This window comes from Sus scrofa, chromosome 10, assembly GCF_054392235.1.
Source record: "Sus scrofa isolate SSC_HxYL_T2T_F1_AM1 chromosome 10, Sscrofa_HxYL_maternal_Yorkshire_Landrace_v2.0, whole genome shotgun sequence".
In the NCBI taxonomy this organism is placed as follows: Eukaryota; Metazoa; Chordata; class Mammalia; order Artiodactyla; family Suidae; genus Sus; species Sus scrofa.
The window spans coordinates 93824709-93844594 of NC_139392.1; the positions used below are offsets into that span (position 1 = coordinate 93824709).

A 19886-nucleotide genomic window follows, 5' to 3' on the forward strand; every position below is an offset into this window, starting at 1 on the left:
GGACTCAGGAAGGACTTGGGTTCTATCCCCTGCCCAGCGCAGTGGGTTAAGGAGCCGGCATTGTTGCAGCTATGGTGTAGGTTGCAGCTGCAGCTCTGGTTCCGTCTCTGGCCTGGGGACTGCCATATGCTGAGGGTGTGGTCAAAAAAGGAAAAAAGAGAAAGAAGGATGCTGGAAGCTTCGGGCGGCCCTGCCTCCCACGCTGTGATGCTCCCTGGGTGCCCAGGATGCTGCTGTGTCCAGGAGGAAGACTCAGCAGCTCCGGCCTCTTGACTTGCTCTTTCTGGTCACACGTGATACTCACCACGCAGCCATGTGATGGTTTGTTCTGGGACCTGAGGGCTCCGAGCACACTGAGGTATAGCAACGTCAGAAGTGGTTTCCTGTTCTCCAAGTCGTGCCTTCACGGTCCGTGTTTTCAGGTGGCCCTTTACTTCTAATTATTCTGCAGATGCGAAGCAAGTATCACGGCTAAAACAGTAGAAAGCAAAACGGAATCACAACAGCCACCGGCTACACGAATAACGTGCGAGGTACCGATGCTGCAACCACCCAGAAATGTGTCGGAAAGAAGTCATTGCGGCACCTGTGAGGGGAGCGATTAGATTGGTGAAGGGCGGCTGTGCTGGATCCTGGGATGGAAACCACTGGGAGGGAAAAGAGAGGAATCTCCGATTTGTAAGCATGCCATCCAGTCGGGCAATTATTTTACTCCTGGGGGTTTTTTCTTGATGGTAATGAAAATGAGCCCCCAGTTGGGTGGGCTCTGGAGCTGCAAAGGGACGGGCTTTATGACTTGGTTCCTTTTTTCCGGAGCCTGACATCTGCATTCTGCATTTCAGACACGAGAGGGAAGCACCTGACTGAGCTAAGGCTCGCGTCTTCAGCAAGAGGGGGACAAGCACCAGCAAAACCCAAAGCTCCCAGGGACGCTGGCCCTCCTGTGTTTTCTCTCATTTCTCTTTTTTCCCTTCCTCCTTCCTGACCTCTCTCCCATAAGGTCCCCTTCCCTCTGCTTGGCGATCTTCCTCAGTGTCCCCAAGCAAATGCTTTGTGCATCCAGGGGACAAAGATTCAGGGGTGACGTATTCTCACCACGATGAACCTGAATTACAGGGTAAAATCGCAGCTCTGGTCTGGGTTCCTGGACCCCCTTCAAAACAGTTAGAAAGCTGGTCAAAAGGAATTCTTAGGGGTTACGTTTCCATTCCTTTTTCCTTGTATTCTTTGTTCTTCCAGGAAAACACACAGACCACCAGGGATCACCTCTGTCCTAAGTGCTGGGGCTCGGGGACGGGGAGGGTCGCTGACCTCCACGCGGCCGCCAGAGGGAGGTGGGAGGGGCTGCGGGATGAACACCGTGCTGGCCTCTGTGACCTTAAGTAAGGTAATTACTTCTCTACGTTCCAATTTATTTATTTGTTTTTTTCACTTTCAAATGAAGCCCGTGGAGTTGGCTAGGGGCTCAGTGGGTTAAGCATCTGGCGTTGTCCCTGCTGTGCTTTGCTCCCTGACCTGGGAACTTCCGCATGCCGTGGGTGTGGCCAAAGAATAAATAAATACCATGCAGTTAGTAATAGCACTTATCTCACGGAGTTTTGAGGACTGTATAACCGTGGGCTCTGGGATCGAGGGTGCGGTCGATGGTGTTGTGTTGTTGCTATTATTTTTTTAGACGTATTCTTTTCTATTGCGGCACAGTCAGGGTACAATATTCTGTGAGTTTCCAGTGCACAACAGAGTGATTCGCAAGGTTCAAAGGCTGTACCCCAGTTAAAGATACCACGAAATATTGGCTATGGTTCCCGTGCTGTACAGTACGTCCTTGTAGCTTATTTTATACCTGCTGGTTTTGCCTCTTAACCCCTCCGCCTCCCCATTGGTAACCGTTAGTGTGTCTCTGTGTCTGCGAGTCTGCTTCTTTTGTGTTCTGTGCCCTCATTTGCTATTGTTATTATTAACATGATGATTTTCAGCTTTTTAAATCTACATCCTGTTAAAAGCAAGATGGAATTCATTGCACCAAGAATCCTTTAGCTTTTCCTCCTACAGGAGATAAACTCCTGCACGATGAAGGCCGTGCTTCCCGTTTGACGGGTCGGAGATCTCCTAGTCCAGACATTTAGGAGTAAGAAGTGTCTCTTTAACCATAGCTGTACTTGACCCCAAATGCCCTCCTCCCACGAAATGGCTCTATTTTTGCCTTCTTAATTGCCAAGGAAATAGTGTCGAAGTGTAGAACACATTTTATAATAAAATTTTATTTAGAGTGTCTGATTTCTGGAACCTGATAAGACGAGATATTTGAATTCTCTGCTGTCCAGTGCGGCAGCCGCTGGCCATGTGTGACCACAGAACTCTTGGCATGTGGCCCATCTGAGCCGGATGAGCAGGTGGTGGGAAACACTCACAGGATCTGAGGACTAGGTGTGACAAAAAGTGGGTAACGACCGCATCAATATTGTTTGTATCAATGAGTTAATGAAATAAAACTTCAGTTATATTGGTTCACACAGAATATATTATTAAAATTACTTTCATTGGCTTCTTTTACTTTTTCAAAGTGAATTAGAAGATTTAAAATTACCAATGTGGCTCCCCTGTATTTGTAGTCAACAGCACTTTTCTAAGTAATTCTGTACTTGTATTATTTTAAAAAGGAAAACAGGAGTTCCGGTTGTGACTCAGTGGGTTGCAAACCTGACTAGTATCCATGAGGATATAGGTTCAATCCCTGGCCTCGCTCGGTGGGTTAAGGATCCAGTGTTGCCACAAGCTGTGGTGTAGGTTGCAGATGCAGCTCGGATCTGCTGTTGCTATGGTTGTGGTGCAGGCCAGCAGCTGCAGTTCTGATTGGACCCCTAGCCTAGGAACTTCCATATGCTGCAGGTGCAGCCCTAAAAAGAAAAAAAAATTAGAAAAGTAAAGCAAATGAATGGGAGAGAATCTATTGAGAACACAGTCAGTTAAGAGGTACTTAAAAGCGGTCCCTGTAACACACAGAGCATTCTTCCCATGTCCCGTTTCTGCTGGTTTTGTGAGCGCTGAGTCATTTGTCTCTATTGAAATGTGACAAGGACAGTCTTTTGCCTTTCCTCCTCTGCTTTCTTGGGAAGGCTGAGTCTTCATGTGAATTGTCAGTAAATCCATCACATGTGGACAAAGAAGAGACTCGGGTTCTTGGAAGGTGTCCCCTCCGATCTCCCGCTGGCCTGGGGCTGATGCTCTGATGATGGACACTCCCTGCCGGTCATTTGCTCCAACCTTGGCTCATTCAGGGCCATCTCGCTGAAAAAGTCAGGCATTTGCTCCTCAAATAAATATATTGCCTTGCACGGCACATCTTTTTTCTCCCTTTAAAATGTCAGGAAATGTGCATGGTTCATAAACATTCGTCCTCACGTCAGAGAGCCCCCTTCTCGGGGTGATGAAACGGTGCTGATAGATGGTGTGGGACTAATTTTTGTCCTGCTACATGGATTACGTTCCACTAGGTTCACAGCTGTGCTGCTTCCAGTTTATTAAGACCCCAGACCACCACGCAGCCAGGAGCCCAGCCCTTCCCAGCGGCCACACAGGCCCCCCACGTCCCCCGACACTGGTCTCCTCATTACATTCCTGCCATGTGGGATTCTGTGAGCTCCAGGAAGCATTTTACGATGCACCAGGCAGGAAAGGCATCATTTCTAATATACGGTAGTTACTCGTCTTTTATTTATAAATCATTTTGCTGGGAAGGCTTTCATTTCCATGCAGGCAATGGAGCCTCGATGCTGTTTAAACAAATTGGCTGCCTCCTCCTCCTGTCTTCCTAGTGTTTTTTACATGGCTGCCATATTTCCACAACAAATAGTAAAATAGAATTAATTCTTTTTTTTTTTTTTTTTTTTTTTTTGGCCGTGGGTGTAGGCAAAACCTACAAGTGTATTCTCAGGCTGGATCTGTGTTACCTACATTCTATCATGGCCAGTTAGCCCTGGAGCCTATTATGTGCTGGTTATTGTATTATTAACCTGACCCAAGTTAGCTATAACAAGGAGCAAACACCGGAATGTCTCTGCCACCTCATGGGTTCTTTCATTCTGGGATGCAGGTGGATCTAAAAACAAGATGATTCTTGCTTTCAGCAGTTGGAGTTCTGAGAGTAGAGGGGTGGCCTGGAATGCTCGTGGTGCAACAGGAAGGCTGAGCAAGGGCCCCTGCTCCCCTCCCATGAGCTCACATGTCCCTCATGCTTTTCTGAGCCTCGTGCATAACGGGGTAATAACACTGTTTAGAGGGGGAGAGGGACTGTGGGAATTTATGCAGTGATGCTGGAAAACCTACCTTGTAAATTAAACAGCAGGATGCAATGTCACCTGCCCTGGACTCTTTACACGGACAAATAATTACAGTTCCAAACCCTGGCTAGGCATCCGCTTTGTTGGCGAACGTCAACATTGCTGGTCTAGGAACACATTGGAGGTGCTGGGACCTGTAAGCAGAACTGGGTGTTTCTCTCGCCACTTCCCAGAAAGGTACGGCTTTGACAAATTTCAGCAGTACAATCCGGAAGCTCCAGGACCAGCAGAGAAGTCCCGATACTGATGCTGGTTGCGTCCAGGATGCCCTGTGGCTGCGTGTGGTCTCTTGAGCCCAGAGGTCCTCCAGCTGTCAGGGTTTGACCTAGGCGACCTGACGGAGGTGCAGAGAAGTTTCAGGAGAGGACTGGGACAGGGGTCCGTGTGGCCGTGGGGGTACCAGGATGTGGGAAGTCTGCTGATGGTTTTGGCAAGAGTGAAACGAACCAGCTGGGGAAGATGCTCTGCCTCAGCCGGTGGTAGTGATTTGCATGTCCTTTTCTTCTTTGTGTGGGTAAAAACACAGTTCTTCCAATTTAAGGCAACTCACAGTCACATTGGAAAAAAATAACGTCCCAGTTTGTTTCTCAGTGAAGTTTAAGAGCTTTGATCAATGATTTGCTATAGATTTTTAAATAGGCTTTATTTTTTTAGAACTGTTTAAATTCATAGCAAAATTGAGCAGAAGGTGCGGAGATTTCCCACATACCCCAGCCCTTCCCTAATCACTGCCTTCCCCACATCAGCATCCCCACCATCAGCATCCCCACCATCAGCATCCCCACCGTCAGCATCCCCACCACCAGCATCCCACCATCAGCATCCCCACCATCAGCATCCCCACCACCAGCATCCCCACCATCAGCATCCTCACCGTCAGCATCCCCACCACCAGCATCCCCACCACCAGCATCCTCACCACTAGCATCCCCACATCAGCATCCTCACATCAGCATCCCCACCATCAGCCTCCCCACCATCAGCATCCCCACCACCAGCATCCCCACCATCAGCATCCCCACCATCAGCATCCCCACCATCAGCATCCCCACCGTCAGCATCCCCACCACCAGCATCCCCACCATCAGCATCCCCACCATCAGCATCCCCACCACCAGCATCCCCACCATCAGCATCCTCACCGTCAGCATCCCCACCACCAGCATCCCCACCACCAGCATCCCCACCATCAGCATCCCCACCATCAGCATCCCCACCATCAGCATCCCCACCATCAGCATCCTCACCGTCAGCATCCCCACCACCAGCATCCCCACCACCAGCATCCTCACCACTAGCATCCCCACATCAGCATCCCCACATCAGCATCCCCACATCAGCATCCCCACCACCAGCATCCCCACCACCAGCATCCTCACCACCAGCATCCCCACATCAGCATCCCCACATCAGCATCCCCGCCATCAACCTCCCCACCATCAGCATCCCCACCAGATGGGACATTTGCTAAAATGGATGCTCCTGCACCGACACATCATCATCACCCAGAGTCCATGGTTGACATCAGGACCACTCTTGGTGTTGTGCTTTCTTTGCGTTTGGACAAATGCATGGAGTGTGTCCACCATTGTGGTGTCATACAGGTGTTTTCACTGCCCTAAAATCCTCTGAATTCCATCTAGTTACCCCTCAATAATTAGCTGTAGATTTTTATCCTAAATTTTACGTCTGTTTGACATTTTTTCTTGTTAAAACCCAAAGGGAATTCAGCACAGTGACTTTGCTGTGATAATTATTATCAGCACATGAATTGAAGCTCTGCATTTAAATTTCTAAACATTTTCTTGGAACGCAGCCATCTTTCGAAGAAATTAGCACACTGTGGGCCAAATATGCTCCAGGGACACCCTCCCTCAGGGACAGGCCATCTCTGTGTGTCAGACTCTTGGTGGGATTTGAGAAGTGGTTTTCAGGAGCATGGCACTAGCCGTGGTGTAATTTGATATTACATGGAGTTCTACTTTCTGGAAAAAACAAGTGTCGCCGAGCCACCAATGGTCGTTGGAGAGGTTGAAGAAGAGGCACTAAAAGCACAGCTGAGGCCCCGCAGGCCTGCAGAGAGGTGGGGGCTCGCGGCCATTCCTGCAGGAGACTCACATTCTACACCCCTCCCAAGTGCCATTGGCCACCTTGGCTCCTGGGTCTTGAAACTAGAAGAAAATGTTACTGTACAGGAAACCGTGTCCAGCTGACTTTCGATTACGTTCTCTTATTCACGTTACACAGTAACACCTTTCAGATAAAGCTCCAGATTCCTCTGTTATCCTAGAGGTTCCCCCCCTCCTTTTTTTCTTCCATCTGTCTCCAAATGAATTAAAAGTTCTGATTTATTCCCAGGGCTTTTTAAAAAAAGCTCCCCCCAAACGCATATTATTTGTAGTGGTGACAGGCAATTAGCAAAGTGTTTAGATTTATGATGAAGCCCCAGTGAGAGCTGTGTTTTATTTTTCTTTTGCTAGAGTCTTAAACACTCACTGCTGGTAACGGCAGGGACTCTGCCCTTCCCACCAACCAGTTTGTGGTCCAAGTTCCCACCCTATGGCATCTCAGTGTAAATAATGGTTTTCTAAGGTCAGCTTTGTCAAAGCTCTCTCTTTCTCTCTCTTTCTTTATTGAGGTGTAGTTGATTCGCTAATGTCGTGTTTATCTCTGCTGTACAGCACTGTGACCCATTTACTCTCACTGAGGCTTTTCATATTCTCCTCCAATACGGTCTATCCTAGGGTATTAAACATACGTCTCGGTGCTACACAGCAGGACCTTGCTGTTTTCCCCTCGACGTATAATAATAGCTTCCGTCTGGTCTGCTGACTACAAGCTCCCCATCCATCCCGCTCCCTCCCTCTTGGCAGCCACAAGTCTGTTCTCCACGCCTGTGAGTCTGTTTCTGTCTATAGAGGGTTCAGTTGTGCCATCTTTTAGATTCCACATAGAAGTGATACCACGTGGTACTTGTGTTTCTCTTTCTGACTTACTTCACGAAGTATGATCGTCTCTAGTCGAGGAAAAGGCATTATTTCGTGATTCTTGTGGCTGATTAATATTCCACTGTGTATCTGTACCACACCTTCTTTTTTTTTTTTTTGTCTTTTTGTTGTTGTTGTTGCTGTTGTTGCTATTTCTTGGGCCGCTCCCGCGGCATATGGAGGTTCCCAGGCTAGGGGTCCACTCGGAGCTGTAGCGGCCGGCCTACGCCAGAGCCACAGCAACTCGGGATCCGAGCCGCGTCTGCAGCCTACACCACAGCTCACGGCAACACCGGATCCTCAATCCACTAAGCAAGGGCAGGGACGGAACCCGCAACCTCATGGTTCCTAGTCGGATTCGTTAACCACTGCGCCACGACGGGAACTCCGCTGTACCACACCTTCTTAACCCATTCCTCTGTCAATGGACATTTAGGTTGTTTCCATGTCTTGGCTCTTGGGAATGGTGCTGCAATGAACATAGGGATGCATGCATCGATTTGAATTATAGTTTCGTCCAGGTAGATTCCCAGAAGTGGGATTGCTGGATCATATGGCAACTCTAATGAAAAAATCCTGTTTGGTATTTTAAACTGTAACTAAGAAGTATGTCAACACATATTCTTATACAATTTTTTTTTTATAGTGTATAGGACTCAATTCCTTCTTATTTTTAGCGAAGAAACTTCAGGTGCAGCCAAGGCCCTGTTCCCTCCCCGGCGACCCCAGCGCTTGTCTCCTGCTGATGAAATAACTTCCCTTGGATTCCCTTCCAGGATCTCCCCACTCCTGACGTGTGTCCCCCTCTTCAGCATCTTTTGTTCCCAGACCCCTTACGATTCAGTGTTCCCTTTCCTCTGGGATGTGACTTGCATCTGCTGACCCCATGTGGCCTTATAGCCAGTTTTGGCACCAATATTTAGATAAGATCTGTCATTACGTTTCCTGAATTGTCTTCTTGTCTTGAATTAAAAAATTCTCCTGTGTTCTTTCAAAACTCCTGTTTCCCTCCTAAGGAATCTATTTTACACACACACACACACACACATCTAATGCATACACACGCATGTATGAAAATAATTATTGTCAAGATTAATCCAGTCTTTCCACTGTTAAAGCCATTTTGCTTCCCGTACAATATACTGTGGCAGAGGAATATTGCTAATACTAATAATATAGCATACTGTGTATACTAGTATGTTGTTAATAGCTATATATTATAAAATTAATAGCTGTATATTCATTATAAAATAGTAGCATTGTATCATTAATAACCATTCTATTATAATAACTATAGTTTTAGAAGCAGCCGTAGCATCAATAACAACGTTATTAGAATAACTGCAATTACGAGTGGGTATTGTGTCCTAGAGTTTGTTACTGGCAACTGTGACCTCAGTAGCCGTTAGGTCCTGAGCACCGTCTGTGGACCCCCAGCAGCCCTTTAAAGCCCCCAGCCGCAGAGGAGGATGAGAAGGACCAGCCCAGTGCCTTCCGGTGCCTGGACCCTCCCCGCACACCCCCAACGCCAGAGCCACCTCCACTGTCTTAACACACAGGCGATTTTCCTGCCTATTGTCACAGAGGGCAGCTTTCTTTACCCAGATGCAATGGCATGTGTCACAAACAATCAAACCTTCCCAAGCAGTTTGAGAAGACTAATTTCTTTTTCTTTCTTTCTTTCTTTCTTTCTTTCTTTCTTTCTTTCTTTCTTTCTTTCTTTCTTTCTTTCTTTCTTTCTTTCTTTCTCTCTTTCTTTCTCCCTTTCTTTCTCTCTTTCTTTCTTTTTGCTTCTTTAGGGCCACACCTGCAGCATATGGAGGTTCCCAGTCTAGGGGTCTAATTGGAGCTCCAGCTGCCAGCCTACACCACAGCCACAGCAACACCGGATCCTTAACCCACTGAGTGAGGCTAGGTATCAAACCCACAATCTCATGGTTCCTAGTCGGATTTTTTTCCGCTGCACCACGAAGGGAACTCTGAGAAGGCTTAATTTCTTTTCTAAAAAATTTTAAATTGAAGTATAGTTGATTTACCAGCAAGGACCTACTCTCCAGCACAGGGAGCTCTATTCAATACCTTGTAATAACCTGTAATGGAAAAGAATCTGAAAAAGAATAGCTAGATGTGTGTAATTGAATCATTTTGCTGTACCCCTGAAACTGACTTCATTTCTGGTATTTGGCTCCACCTGCCTCCAAAGCCACTGCAAATTTCCGTATGTTTCAGTATTTTGGCATCTAAACAACAGCTCTTAAACAACTTTTGATGTTAAGAAAAAGAATACAAATTCTTTGATCAATATATGTTCTGATATTTTGTTAATTCAGTGAAAATATGCAATTTGGCCTAGGTGTTTGGTGGAGAAGGGAAATTAAAAATGTAATTATTGGAGTTCCCGTCGTGGCGCAGTGGTTAACGAATCCGACTAGGAACCATGAGGTTGCGGGTTCGGTCCCTGCCCTTGTTCAGTGGGTTAACGATCCGCCGTTGCCGTGAGCTGTGGTGTAGGTTGCAGACGCGGCTCGGATCCTGCGTTGCTGTGGCTCTGGCGTAGGCTGGTGGCTACAGCTCCGATTCGACCCCTAGCCTGGGAACCTCCATATGCCGCAGGAGCGGCCCAAGAAATAGCAACAACAACAATAACAACAAAAGACAAAAGACAAAAAAAAAAATGTAATTATTAAAATGTGATATGATGCAGATGGTCCAGGGAGAGTCACACCTTTCGATGATTTTAGGAGCAATCGTATGAAGAGCCTTTAATGGCACCGGAAAATGTGGAGCCTAGACAACTAAGTAAGAAGCAACATACGACACTCATGAGCAGCGTGATCCCAGCCGCGTTAGGTTAGGAACGCACGCATGTTTTATTTTCAAGGACCAGAGAGAGGACCAAATGGTCATGGCCACTCGCGGCTCGCCTCCGGGTCTTGGAATTTTGAATGCTTATTCTCTTTTCTTTCCTACGTACGCGCATTTTCAAAAATTTCCCCAGACGGCATGTGTGTCTTATAGAGCTTGAAGAAGGTGTTTTTAAACCAAGAGAGACCAGGTGGATCTTTCAGGGAGGTTTTTCCCCACTTGCGTCCTATCAGGAGGGATGATCAGAGGGGACCGTGGCCTCCATTAAAGCTGTTTGATGTTGGTATTTGGGCTGATTGCCTGGCAAAGCCCCTTTCGGGTGCCGGTCTGGCTGCAGCCTTATCAGAAAATCTCCCCTTCCTCTTATCAATTCTGCCTGAAAACTATTGTTAGGAAAGATATTTGCAGGAGTGCTTTTCTGAAGGTGTTTTTTTTTTTTTTTTTTCTCCTGACCATTAATTTTCCACTTGCCTCCCCTGTTCCTTTGACTTTGGGAAATTTGTTTTTTTATGGTCCTCCTAGGAGGCCTGGGGCACAGGGTGTGTGCTCACCCCCGCTTTTCCCCTTGTAGACTCTTCTTTAACTTTAGATTAAGACCACATGAAAAATTTGTTGGGAAAGTAATCAGTAGGGCCATATGTTAGAGTTTCAAAAATCGCCCTAATTTCCATTTAACTCACATCATAAAAATCACCCTCCCATTCAATCAGACTATTATAAGGTGTTTTAGATGAGTGATGTGGTGAACGCGGGCACAGGCGAGCTAATAGCAAGGCCTTGATCTTCAGGAGGGCCATTCATCTCTGTCTTTCACACACTCTAGTCTCACACACACACACACACACACACACGCACACGCGCACACACAGAGTCATGCACTGATGGAAGCAAAACCGTGGAAAGGAAGCTCTTAAGAGTACATAACAGGAGGCGTGGGACTTCACATTTTATTTTTATTTATGGGACGTTTATGGACGGGAGCCCGAGGCTCACCTGTGATTTGCAGCCCATGTCCCGTTTCCACCCGGCCCCCGGGCTGCCCTGGGCTCTGGACCGCTCATGTCCAGAGGGGACGGGCCCTCGGGGAAACCAGGGCCGGCTGGGGGCCGGGGGTGCTGCTCACACATCTCCGAGGACCACAAACTGGCTCGTGTTCCGATACTCACCCTTCTCACGAGTGCTGTCGTTACCTGTCAGAACCAAGGCCGCGTGCCCTGCCAGGGCACCTGCAGGAAGGCCTGGTGCTGGCTGGCTGGTGATGAGAGGCATTCATTTAGCACGACGGGTGAGGCAGGCTTCATGTCAGGCCCCGCAGGTTCCGATGAGCTGGGAAGGGCATTGCAGGGCTTTTAAGAGGAGAGCTCAGAGCCTGATAGAGCTGGTTTGGGAGGAGGTCGGCTTCCTCATCGGTTTGCCTCCCAAACCACGTTCCTTCCCATCTGGCTCTCAGTCTCATGGAGCTGCCTCCTCTGCTCCGCTGGGTGGACGGGCCTCCTCCTGCCAGTCCACGCTCAGGGGAGACCTCTGGTTTCCACCGTGGGCCGGAGACGGGCGCTGGCCGTCGGCTTCCCTGAGACGGAATCCTGAGCCCCGCTGCCCTCAACACCCTCTGAGGGGCTCAGGATGGAGACCAGGAGTGCGGTGCCCTGGGCTTGAGGGCGCCGGCAGGACAGGTCCTCAGATGTTAGATACTTTCAGGGGAAGAGTTTATGAGCCCGATTCTTGCATCTCTTCGTATCTAGGAAAGCACTAAAATGCTCCACGGTGAGGTCTGCTCCTCGAGACGAGCGGTGACCTTCATGAGACGAGCAGTGACCTTCTGCACAATGTGTGTCTGGCTGCCTGCTCCTCCCCCTTCACCAAAATCGCATCTATATGGACCTCCCTGCCTCCGTGGAGCGTGTTTCCAGAGCTCTCTGAAGGCTGCCTCCTGGGCTCTAGTCCTCACGTTGCCCCAAATAAAACTTAACCCTCCACTTTTAGGTCGTGCTTTTTTTTTTTTTTTTTTTTTTTTTTACTTTTCAGGGTTGCACTCGCAGCATATGGAGGTTCCCAGACCAGGGGTTGAATCGGAGCTGCAGCCACAGCAACACCAGATCCAAGCCGTGTCTGCGACTTACACCACAGCTCACTGAACGAGGCCAGGGATCGAACTCACCGTCTCATGGTTCCTAGTCGGGTTCGTTTCCTCTGCGCCACAACGGGAACTCCAGGTCGTGCACATTTTTAAAGTCGATACCGTGATGCACATTTTGAGGCTTTTGCCACCAAGGCAGGGCCTGATGTGCAGGCGTCAGGAAAGCCTCCTGCTCCTTGCCGCGGGCTACAAATTATGTACACATATTCTGTGATCATTCAGCAACATTGGCAGTGGGGCATTAAATATATTTTCCCTGTGGTGGAAATTGGCCTGATGAAAAATGATTGGATTTGCGAAAATCCATCACGCAGGAGGAACACGTTCCAAAGAGAGAAGAAAGACTTTATATTTTTCCCAGTTTCATTTTCTAAGTCTGGTTGTTGAACTTTCTTCAATGACTCAGCAGAGCCACTGTCTGCGTGGTTTAGCTGGGCCTGCTCCCTGCAGAAAGAGTGGATTTCTGACCACTTTACTTAGGAATTTGCTAGAAGCTACACTGAGGGGGCTCTCTTTTCAGTAGGTTGGCATGCATTTCCTTTAACAAAGAAACCCCCAAGGAGCAGCGGTGGGTCCTGAGTCCCTGGCAGGCTGAGTTACGTGCGGATCCTGTGACCATGGGCCGCTGGCTGGCAGGAAAAACCTCATTTTGAATTGGACACTTACCTGGATTTGCAAGGGAATAAGAAAATTCGGCTCTGAGAGCCTTACCAAGGGCGGCGACGGTACAAGTCCTGGGGGTATTTTGCGCTTAGGCCTCTGCCTGCCCGCAAAGGAAGGCGTTACAGGTTCAGGTTCAGATGTGGAAGCAGGTGAAAGAATTGCCATCAGCCAGAAAGCCTTTGCCCTCTGTCTTTTGGGGTCAGTCACCTCCTCAGTGAGAATGACGTTGCTGCCTCTACTTGCACAGGCTCTACCAGCGCTTTCATTTCTCTTGCAGATGCAGCGAGAGCCTACACATCTGGCCATCGAAATTCTATCTAGAGAACCACATAACCGGTGAAATTTGGCTTTCAGAGGAACACAGAGATATATATTAATATCTCCACTGTGGGTTTTTGCTGCTTTAATTATGACTTGCCGACAGCTTGGGGAATCTTCCTTTCTGTAAGACAGAAAAACAAAACGGTTTCATTTCGTTTCATGAGACACCCTACCGAGTTCTAAAGTGAAAATTTATTATGGAAAAGAGCCTTTAAAATTTTCGAGAAAGAAAATCTGTCTTTTTTTTTTTTCTTGTAGAGCATTAGAAAACATTTAAAAACCCACGAACATAAATTGGGGGTTTAGGGGAAACTGCGAACTTCATTTGTGCACCTGCTATTGAGAAACGTTAATATAAATTTCACACGTGTGTTCCTCCATCGGCTGTTGGCTCCGCTCAGGCTCCACGTGCCATTTTAGGCCTGTTGCTTGGCTTTCGGATTGCCAAAATGATGGTGCCTTCAGAAAAGAAGGATGAAGCAGTCTGGAATTTCCATGGTGGTGTCTCTCCTCTTGGAATGCTGAATAAAATACAAATTAGGATGCAGATGTCTCCGGAGCCCATCTTTAAGCTGAACTAGCCGGTTGTGCATGAGCCCGCCGTTAACACGCTTCAGAATCCTCCACGTGTGTTCTGTGGCCACCTAATGTTTTACTAATATTTAGAGCTGCTCTCGCAGCGGGGATCTGCAAATGTTCTCGCTCCAACTTGGGCAAACTCTATTAACATAATTCCAGCTCTGAATGCTCTTATGTGGAGAGAGAGAGAAAACAGGCTTGCATTTTCAGTCATGAATTGCAGATGAAACAGAACAGCGAGAAGGTGCATGAAGATATTTCTATGAACGGCTGGTTTCGCCCACATGTCACATGCCGTGTGTGGTCTTCTCACGGCAGGGACCAAGTAGCACTTCTAATGGCCTCCTGAGAACGTGTATGCAAATTTCCAAGGCCATCCAGAGTGGAGAAGAGCCCTGCCCCTCACAGACCACCTCCAAATCTCAGCTCCCTTCCCGCTTTGGTTACATGAGCTTCGTTGATCTGGTGTGGCCCCTTATGGGATTATTTTAATGCACTTCTCAGGAAAGGTGACTCCGACCCCACTGACCTCACTGGGCATCCTTGAACGGTGTGGACGCTCTGATGCTGCCGTTCACCCAGTAAACAGTGCTTCTTGGTATCATTTAGCGCCTTGCCCACAAGCGGGGTCCCTTGACTGTCTCCACTGTGTCCTTTTGGGGCGGTGGCTTTGATCAGGATCTGCCAGGGCTCTCTGAGTCTCGAGTTTTGCCTGCCTCCCCGTCCTCTGCCGTTTTCTTCCTGCCATCGGCTTGGAGGATGCCCCAGTGGTGGTGGATTTCATGAGGAAACAGGGTGGGGCCACTGTGCACCCAACTATTTGGTCAAATGATATTCTGGGTGTGTCTGTGAGAGTGTGGTTTGTTTGTTTTTGATCAGACCAATGTTTAAATCCATGGAGTTTGAAGTTTCTGTTGTGGTGCAATGGTTCATCCACGAGGATGCGGCTTCGAACCCTGACCTTGCTCGGTGGGATAAGGATCCGGCGTTGCCATGAGCTGTGGTGTAGGCCACAGACACAGCTCAGATCTGGCGTGGCTGTGGCTGTGGCGTAGGCCGGCAGCTGCAGCTCCGATTGGACCCCTAGCCTGGGAACCTCCATATGCCGTGGGGGTGGCCATAAAGAGAAAATAAATTCGTGGAATTTAAGTAAAGCAGTTGCCATTCCTAAACTGGGGGAAGCCCGCTAATCAGTGGAGGGCTCGAACAGAAGAAAAAGACAGACCTTCCTGAGCAAAGGGAACTCTGCCAGCAGGTGCCTTCAGCCGCAGCTGCTTCACCAGCTCTTCCCCGGGCCTGCAGCCTGCTGCCGCGCCCTGCAGATCTTGGAATTCCCGGCCTCGGGAACCGCGTGGTCTGTCTCCTAACACCGGCTTTCTCCCGGGTACACTCCTCCCTTTGCTTCTGCTTTTCGGGGGAGCCCTCCTGCATCCACAATCTGGATGTACCTCAATGGGGCCTCTGTGCCCATGGCTCCCATCCGTGGGAGCGAGATGGGAGCCGCAGGGTCCAATGCTGCAGGCACTGGCCACGTGTAGCTGTCTGAATTCCAACGAACTAAAGGTGGGCAAAACTAAGAATTCCCTTCTTTGGTCCCACAGGCCACATTTCAAGAGCTTTGCAGCCACCTGACTCTAGCGGCAGCTCCCCTGGAGAGCAGGGATGTGGGCCAGGGGGTTTTTAGCAGCTCGGGCACTTTCACACCTGACATTTCAGCACGAGTATTTCATAGGTGGTACCTGAATTGGCTTTTAATGCTTCTTATTTTCTTTCTCTCTTTCTCTCTGCTTTCCAGAGAAACTCACTGATTTTGCCCAGAGTGCACATTTCTACTGACTTCCTCTCTCAGGCAGGAGGCCACACATGCTAACAGCACACAGCCAGGCTTTTAACTGTAACATAAATCTCCAGCGCCACGTTCCGAAGGGCTTGCTGTCTTGGGCTGTTCTGGTTAGTGGCGGCTGACAAGAGGCTCAGCAAGTCTTTCCCCAAAGACATCTCCCCCGGACCACGGCACGCTCTCTCTAAGTGGCTGTGAGATTTACTTAGTTATTATTTTTATTTTATTTTATTTTTGTCTTTTTTTTTCTTTTTAGGGCTGCCTCCTTGGCATGTGGAAGTTCCCAGTTTAGGGGTCAAATTGGAGCTATAGCTGCTGGCCTACACCGCAGTCACAGCCACGTGGGATCCGAGGTGCCTCTGCGACCTACACTGCAGCTCAGGGCAACTCTGGATCCTTAACCCACTGAGGGAGGCCAGGGATCAAACCTCATCCTCGTGGATCCCTGTCGGGTTCTTAACCCGCTGAGCCACGGTGGGAACTCCTGAGATTTATTTATTAAAAAAAAATTTCTTTATTTATTTTACTGAGTGTCATTAATTTATAATAAAGTTTCAGGTGTACAGCACAGTGATTCAGATATATATACACATATATTTGAGTCCATTACAAGATACTGAGTAGAGTCCTGTCCATACTGGAGGCCCTTGCGGTTTGTCTGTTTTGTGTGTGGTTGTGGGTGTCTGCTAATCCCGGAGTCTTCATTTACCCCTCCCTGCCCTTCCCCCGTCGGTAACCATCGATTTGTTTTCAGCCTCTGGGTCTCTTTCGGTTTCATATGTAAGCTCATTTGTATCCTTTTCTTAGAGTTCACATGGAGGTGACCTCACACAATATTTGCTGCAAAGGCACCGAAGAAGTGGCGGGGCCCCAGGGCAGGGCCGGCCTTGGCTGCTCCCTGGATGCGCGACCTCAGGGCGCCTGGCTGTGGCGGGTGTGGGATGGGAAAGCCACAGCCTCTGGGGGTGCAGGCCTGCCTGCTTCACTGAGGCGGACGGTCAAGACCTGGGCTTAGCAGGACAAAGCCGGCCCCCCAGGAACGGGGACGTGGCTGGCCGTCCTCCTGGGCGCCCTGAGGGCTGGGGAGGGCAGCTGTCCTCGGAGACTTGGAAAGGCACAGCCAGAAAATACAAGACTTCACCCCCTAAATGAACCAGGCGTTCCTTCCAGGTGATGTGAAACCATGCAGGACCCCGAGTCCTTGTGTTTTGAAGGAAAAGACGTTTTCCGCGGCCTCCCCTGCGTCTCCAAAGGCGGACTCAAGACTCAGTGATTAGCATCTAGTGTCACGGCTGAAAACGAGAGAAACAGCCTCTGTGACGTTACCCTGCCTCGGCCCACGGACTTGTTATTAATGTTCACTTTCCAGGTAAGCGTCACAGCGCACCTGGTGGACGGCTTTTCGCCAACCGATCTCCTCCTCGCTTAACTGCTGTCTTTTACTGGGGTGACGTTCTGGGCAGAGCGCTATTGCACCCGGCGTTTCCTTTCGTCATTGGAACCGTCCCGTCCAGCTGACTCCGGCCTTGATGACCCGAACTGACCTATGGGGGGAGACGATTGCAGACGCCCTAACCAATGACCCCCGGCTAAACCTGGAAGACCCCTGGCTGTCCCCTCTGCAGGCAGGACACACCTGGAGGCACTGGCCGGCTGTGGCCTCCTCTGCCTGCCAGAGCAGTAAAGCTGTTCTCTCCCCTTCACCCAAAGGTCTGTCTCGGAGACTTAATTGGCCACGATTCAGCCGCATCATTACCTTACAGAATCCCGAGTACCGACCCTGTCCTCCGTCTGGAATGGGGGTCGGCCTGTCCACACCCCTGTAGCCCCGGTGCCACCGAGGGCAAGCCCAGGATGGCCTGTCTGCCCAGAGACCTGGGCACTGGCAGTTCTCTCCCAGGAGGAAGCTGAGGGAAGCGAGTAGCTGGTCTATTGACAGGTGGCATTGGAGGTCTCTGCGGCTGGGCCAGCCCCCCACCCCCGAGCCTGACCCCGCCCCCGCCAGCAGAGCACCCCGCCCAGGGCTCAGCTCTGTTTGTGGAGTCTCCCTGCAGCCTGCTGGCAGGTGGGGGTGGGGCTGGGAGGCTGCTCTTGGGCCCCTCGGGGCCCATGCCCTCACCCAGGCTGCCCCGTCGCGGCTGTCGGCTGCCCTGGGATGAGATGCGTCTCATGGCCTGGGGGCGGCGGGGCAGCCTTGTTTGGAATAAGGGCCTTTGCACATGTAATGCATGTAAGATGCTCGAGATGAGGTCGTGCTGGAGGGGGGCCCGCCGTCAGGAGAGTGACCGGGCTGCTGGACAGACAGAGAAGGAGGCACACAGACGTGTGGAGGAAAAGCCACGTGAAGGGCGGCAGAGGTGGCAGCGGTGTGTCACCAGCCGAGGGGCGCCTGGAGCCACCAGCAGCTGGCAGAGGCAGGAAGGGGCCTCTCTGAGAGCCTCCAGAAGGAGCCAGCCCTGCCGACACCCAGGCTTTGGCGTCCAGAACCGCGAAGGGATCGGCATCTGGCATTTTCAGCTCAAGTCTGTGCTGGTTTGTTAACAGCGACCCTGGGGAGCTGACGCAGCGGCTTAAACTAATGCTCCTTCCAGGCCTCACCAGGCCACTGAGCACCTTTCCTCTTGATTATTTAGGATCAAGAATTGGATTCAGGAAGGTCCCAGGAAACGTGGTCTTCCACTAGGGGCTCATGGGGCATGAAATTACACTATTAGAGATTCATTCCTTAGGATGTAAAGGGCCCATCACTTAAATCCAGGAGGGGTAATACATTAAGCCTGGAACCTTTCAAGGAGGGTTAGATTAGAGTAAGCTATATTCATCGGTCAGAAAACCTTACCTTATGTGAGGGTTATGCATTTTCCCCCAAAAATATTAAAGTAGGTGAAAAAATATGGAAAATTATGAGTATTAAAATTCACAGCATTTTTTTTTCAAGTTAAATGTTGTATTTATACCCAAACCAGGATTCATTATAGTTTTACCTTCTTTGCTTTAATGGAAGCAAAGTCATCAATAATATCTCCCAAACTGTCTTCTTTGCCTACCATGTTTTCAACAAGCCTTGTGAATAAAACCAAATGAGAGAGAATGACTTCAAAAGTATGTTTGATGCATTGAAAACTTTAGCAAAAGACACGAATATTCTTCCCTCATTTGAAAATAAATGAAAAGGGAAAGGAAAGAAATTGGAAATATATGATTCATCAGATGAGGGTATCAATTATTATAAGAAACATGGTTATCAAATCGAAATTTGGGAAGTTATAAATGCCCGCATTTCACATTCGAAATGGAGAAATGCAAAATTAAACAAACTATCTTAAGATTTTGAATTTTTATCCAAAAATAAGTTATTCTGCATGAATTCCTCTGATTTTCAAAAAGCAGCCACTGTCTCGCCTCTGAAAATCCTGACAAGTTAAGTCTTGGCCAAATTTCATCTGGAATCCTTGTTTTTCAGCAGCCTGTGTTATCAATAATTTGTAATATAAAAGCGGCATCATGTCTGGATCTTCTGAAAGTCATTTGTGAATTCTGCCCAGTGAAATCTGATCTAAATTTGGAAGCAGTCTTGAGAATTTCTTTTTTTTTTAACAAAATGAGTCATGGTGTACCCAGAGTTAAGATTGCTACTTGCTACTTGGTCCAGGGAAATCGCCAAACATGGCAATTCTCTCAACTGAAAATGAGATACACAAAGAAGCAGATTTTGAAAATATGATTAGCACATTTGCTTCCATTCATGTCAGGAAAGTAAAATTCGAATAAATTATTTTCTGATGTAAATAGCACATTTAAAATTAAAATAATGCTGTGAGATCAGTAACCCCCTTTTCAATTATTTCAGTAGCTTTCAACACTCTTAAGGTTCTGGAAAAAAATGAGCTGTTGGAAAGAATTCATGACAACACACACACACACACACACACGCGCACACACACACACACACACACACACACACACACACACACACACACACAGAGGCTCACATCCTTCTGGCCCTGGCTTTGGTTTATCTCAAAACAGCTCTGTCAGATCCTGTCTTTATTTATAATTGTGATCTTGTTCGTCGTGGGCTTTTGGCATGAATTTTGATTTTAAAAAATGCTGCATGAAAATATTACTTATCTTGGTGACAGAAGTTTTTGGGG

The 19886-nt window shown here is 48.6% G+C and overlaps 1 long non-coding RNA gene across 1 annotated transcript; it reads left to right on the forward strand.

The window, feature by feature from the left end:
* The first annotated feature begins 1220 nt into the window (after window positions 1-1220).
* On the forward strand, window positions 1221-19561 carry LOC146399622 (uncharacterized). The gene is made up of 2 exons (XR_014818239.1): window positions 1221-1387; window positions 13572-19561. It is a non-coding gene; the product is annotated as an uncharacterized LOC146399622 (long non-coding RNA).
* Window positions 19562-19886: the final 325 nt, after the last annotated feature.